The sequence below is a fragment of the Arachis duranensis genome, chromosome 8 (assembly GCF_000817695.3).
Source record: "Arachis duranensis cultivar V14167 chromosome 8, aradu.V14167.gnm2.J7QH, whole genome shotgun sequence".
In the NCBI taxonomy this organism is placed as follows: domain Eukaryota; kingdom Viridiplantae; phylum Streptophyta; class Magnoliopsida; order Fabales; family Fabaceae; genus Arachis; species Arachis duranensis.
Genome location: NC_029779.3, coordinates 24,792,525 through 24,798,018, shown reverse-complemented (window position 1 = coordinate 24,798,018; position 5,494 = coordinate 24,792,525). Strand labels below are relative to the sequence as shown.

Genomic DNA, 5,494 nt, shown 5'->3' with positions numbered 1-5,494 from the left:
CATTTAACCCGATAGATTCTTTGACTTTCGAATTAAATGCTCCTCCTTCATGAATCTCCTTTTATAGTTGAAGCGAAGCGGTTCCATACCTAAGCTTCTCCTACTTATCTCTTTCCATTCCTCTTCACCAAAACTTGTTATTACTTATTAGTGAAGTGATTAACCAACGAAACCCTGGCTAATCAAACATAATTAACACAAACGCAATTCAATTTCTGTTTGAGTGGTTAGTTAAAACTAACATGACCATGGACAAGGCATCAACAGCACAGAGCAGCTCCGATTCACCGACACGAGACCCGAAAGTATTGTCCATAGATTGCATCAAGGGAAGCTCTAAAGCCGACGAGTGGACCGGCGACATGCTTCAAACCGGCGATATCGTCGAGGAGATCCGAATCGGAGGATCCGTGAGTTCCTTGGTCCGGTTCAAGTCACCGTTCAAGAACNGAGTGGCGTCAATAAGATCCTTCAGGACTCGTACAAGAAGAAGGACACCTCCATAGTGGTTCGGGTCAGGCGAGGACCCGACGAATTCTCCGAGCTTCAGGCTTGCATCGTTCCAAGTGACTCTGCTTCTAAGAAGAACTTCGTCCTTCGCTCCATCGCCGATCCCAATTACGTCGTCGGCTTCGTGGATCGAACCGAAGCTGAATGCTTCGACCTTCAAGGTACCTTCTCTTTTCTTTTGACTTTTAGGTTAAGTTACGTAATTATGTTTTAATTTTGGTTCACTTTATTCAAGCAAGCAATTTACGCACTACCTTCCCCGCCATCGCCAATGTACTTCTACTTCTATATTTAATTAGGTCATTATTTAGTCAAGTTATTTTCATTGGAAAATAATATATTAGATTATAATTTACCTAAAAAGTGATGCACCAAATTTTGTTGAATTCATCATTCATGCATTGCACGTGTTGCGCAGACCCCGTGACTTTGCTTTTGTTAAGTCAAAAGATGATTCAACATGTTTAACTATTTTGTATTGTTTTCAATTTGAACATTTAAAGCTTCTAGATCGACTAGGATGGTAAATGCACTTACGAGAACAAAGCTACAGGATGGGTTTGTTTCCTTTCCATGGGAAAGGAGGATGCAAGAAATGCTATCAGTCCCAAATTCCAGCAACTTTCTTTCCATGTTACTCCTTCCAAAGGCTTCAGATAGAGTATCTTCTCGTTACAATGATCTCGATGACACCCTGGCCAGAGCAAATGCCTGGCTTAATGCAGCTCAAGCTTCTGGAGTCCCCATTGTCTTCATGAACATTCAAACTGAGTCCCTTCTTACTAAGGTAGCGGTTAATCGGTTACCATTCCCTCCAAAATTATGTTATACCATAATGTTACTTAGAATTCACCTTTCTTTTTTTCTTTCTTGTGTGACAGATATCTGGAGAGACAGCTTCTTCCACTGTGAATGCAGGATCATTATCTGACTTATCTAACTTAGCAAATGCAAGCCTCTACGGCTTTGAGGATTACCACGGAATAGACATTGGCGTTGTTCGTGCCGTTCGCCTCTGGTATGCTCCAATTGGAGGAGAGTTCTCTATTGAGATAAAACTAAAAGAGGATGATTCAAAGCTTGGTTTTGCAATTAGTCGTACAGAAGAGGTTTCTATCTTAGCTTATTCTATAAATAATCTATAAGCATGCTTAAGGCTTTAGCTAATAGTTTTTGTTTATAATGTTACAGGGATTTATATTTGTTTCATCGGTTACTAATCAAGAAAACGTGCCTGCAACAAGGTCAGTGCTAAGCAATCTGTATAAACTAGCAACAGATACTTGTAGATTGTTGATTATCTCAAGAGTTTCAAATCAAAAAGTGCTTCCGTGGATGGTCTCTTCAACCGGTGCCATTCGATGTTTCGACACAGTTTCGCTAAGCCAGAAGCTGTCCTTACACCGACACACCAGAGTTCCAATCCTTCTTCATGTCTTCCTTTGGGACCGAGCGTTGGCTTCTTCAAGCGGAGGGAGCAATCGATTCAGGGTCTTGTCTCCTCCTACACACCATCCTCTTCCATTGCCTCCCAATGAATCTGATTCAAGTGATATCACCCCTGTTGGTTCGCCCCGCCTCGCCAGAGACACAGCCGGGGAACTTTCTTTTAGATTTCATGACTTCTCCTTATCCAGTAACTGGGTATGAATATGATTAACGATGTACTACACACACCCCTTGAATTTTTGTTTGCTTTTGTATCCCTTTTAACCTTGCAAGAAGAGTTTCTAACAAGGGCTTTAATTGTTGTTTGTTATTGCACAATGTACATACACATAAGATACATTGCTTTAGAATTCAGAGATTCAAGGATGTACTAGTTTCTTTTGTTTCATTTGCTTGTTCTGTTGTTCACAAAATTTCAAGAAACGGTCAAACAAAACAATAACAACAAAGTATTGTCCTATTAGGTAGGTGTTTTGTCGGTCTTTTTTCATATGTTCAAACTATCTGAGACCTGATTTTACCATCTTTTTTACAATAGGTACTATTCCAACTTTTTCTCTTATATCTTCGTTCCTTATTTTATCCAATCATGTATAACCACTCATCTATCTCAACATTTTCATCTCTGCTACACTTATGTTCGTGCTCTCTTTTGAGTGCCCGACATTCTGTACTATAAAATATAGTCGGTCTAATAGCAAAATGATAAAATTTATTTTTAAATTTTAAAAATATTTTTTTATCACATACAAAATTTCAAAAAATGGTCACAATAGCTAATTTGCTTTATGCAAAGTATATTATACATACTTATTACATCCAAAGAATAATGACATTTCAGAACTTGATATGAAAACCCATTCACTATTAAGATGAAACGGGTAAAGTTCTTGATATGGAAAACTCATTCACTATTAAGATGAAACGGGTAAAGTTCTTAAAAATATATAAGTGTTTTCTAGATTTTAATTATTTTATTTGTTTGCTTTAAGTTCTTCATAAATCAATGTTTTATTGATATTATTTTTTGTAAAAAAAAAACGAAATAAATTTTAAAGTGGTTCCTGAACTTGCAATTGAGTTTTGAATTTGTCCCTGAACTTAAAGTTATCCCAAATATATCTCTAAACTTAACACTGATCGTCCCTGAAATACTTTCCATCAATCGTTTGCCACGCTAACGATTGTATTGAAACGATGTTGTTTTGTATTTGTTAAAGAAAAACTAATGGATCAAGTCAACAATGACCCGACCTTGGAAATGCACCCAATCAGATAGGACCTTAGTTGCAACCCGGTATCACATCCTTCGGCTCCAGATGAACTTAGGCGCTGCTCCTTAGTTGATAGTGAGGTGTTGTGATGATGTTTAAAGCTTGCCGACCGTCGTTGCTATCTCCTCTTCCACTCTGACCTCACAATTTTACTGTTGTCCTGGGTCTCGTCATGTTTCTTTTGCATTGCCTTCCTCCCCTCTGCTACATCGATCTCCGCCTGAAGTTTCGCTGTGTTCTGTTTTTTGACCACCACGACTCCTACCAAAGAGAGACGATGTTGTCCCGAGGATCTTTTTTGCTGGATTTCGTCCATGACATCACTCGACCTGCTCGCCGTCTACGCTTTTCTCTTGTCTTCTCTGTGTCTCTTTCTGCCTCACTCTTATCTTCTATGGCCCATTTGTCTCCCTTTTGTGATTATTATTGTTTGAGTTGATGATGTTTGCAATCTAGGACAAGAGAAAGGCATAATGGTGTGAAGGTTGTAGAAGGTTTAGAGAAGGGGGGTTGAATCTATGAGCTTCTTTTACTTTAATTAAATAACCCTTTAAAACAAACTTTCAGTCTGAATCTATTTGAACTCAGCAGAGAAAAATTTATGAGACAATTTCATTTTGTCTTATGAATATCAGAAAACAGAACAGAGCAGGAAAGAGAGAAGCTGACACCATCATGTATCCTGGTTCAGTTGCCTTGTGCAATGCAACCTCCATCCAGTCTCCACCACAATAGTAGTAGAATTTTCACTATAGTTAAAGTATTACATACACCAATTTCACAGGATTGACACAATCCTTTCACTCTCAAGTTCTATTCTAACTTGACTTGGCTATGCTAATACCTAACTCTTTCACTCTTAGTGCTCACCCAACTAAGAAAGGGGTACCTCACAGGAACAAAATACAAGACACAGAATCAACCTAAAGAAATCTGAAATCACTCTAGGCTTTTCACTCAAGTGTATCACTCTTAGACTTTTCACTTGAGCTCTCTCATTCTGCCCTTTACCTTAAGAAATTACAAAAAGATAAACATTAAAAAGAAAATTACAATTTGTAAAGCATGAAGGAGATTGATGCTTCAACAGCCTTTTTGCTATGTGATAAACCATATTTGCTTGCCTCTGTTTTAGTTCCTCATTCTGACGGAATGCTCCTTTGACTAGGAAGCACTGTCCAAGTTGATGAACTTCTTCAGAGAACTCTTCTCAGAACATAAACCTCAAAACACTGGTTATCTCTCATTGGCTTCAGAGTAATGAATAATCTTCTTTTGTATCTCCTTGTATGTTGCTGAGTTGCTCTCTTCTAGGTCAACTCCTTGAGCTTGTGCTACCAACTTACCATCTCACTCTTTTCCAGTTAATCTCCAAATTAGAAGTTTGAGTCTGACTTTCTCTTGCTTAACCGAAAGCCTCAGAGAAGCAAAGGGAAATAGTCTTTCAATGGTAAACCAGATCTGAGCCATTGAAATACTACTTGGTCCCCAAGACATAATTTTGACCATAAATTTGCAGCAGAGCTTAACAGAGGTTACTTTCTTCAGTTATCCCAATTTGTAGTGGCAGAGAGTTGGGAAAGAGGAGAAGAAAACACGATGCATGCAAGAGGAAATAAGTTACCTTTAACTTCTGCCTTAGCTTGATGTGGTTTGATTTGGGTGATTTGACCTCTGCTTTTCTTGCTTAATCCTTCTATTTCTTTCTTCTTTGGTGAACAGCTTAGAAACCAAGCTTTCTCTCTCTTTCTCTGAATTTTGACCGAAGAGAAAAAAGTGAACGTTGCTTTACTGGAAGCAAATTGGAAGGATTGGCTTGAAAGATGAATTCAGGCTTGGGTCGGTTATGATTCATTTAGCCCCGTTTGATTCCTTTGGCCCATCTGATTTCATTACTTTGATTCCTTTAACCTGTTATTGTTTTGTAGCCCACCAGCTTTGGTTTTCTTATCTATCTTACTGGGCTACTGCAATAAGAAACTTTGGCCTGCAACATTTGATCAGAAATAATAAACACTAATTGGTTAATTTGCCCAATAAAATAATGTTTGTCATCATTAATTAATTTAGTTAATTTCTTAACTCAACATAGTGAAAATGAGAGATGGTGATGACAGAAAAAGGTAGATCGATAGATCAAAAGTTGCAGAGACAGAGAATGAGAGAGAGAGAGAGAGAGAGAGAGAGAGGGGGAGGGAGAGAGAATGTAAGAGGAAAAAGAGTAGAGTCGATAGTAGAGTGAAGTGTGGTTTTTAATGCGG

General features: G+C 38.3%; 1 non-coding gene across 1 annotated transcript; it reads left to right on the top strand.

Moving 5' to 3' along the window:
* Positions 1–2,347, top strand: LOC107461518 (uncharacterized). Its single transcript, XR_008002261.1, has 4 exons — positions 1–671; positions 1,014–1,297; positions 1,392–1,619; positions 1,702–2,347. It is a non-coding gene; the product is annotated as an uncharacterized LOC107461518 (transcript).
* Positions 2,348–5,494: the final 3,147 nt, after the last annotated feature.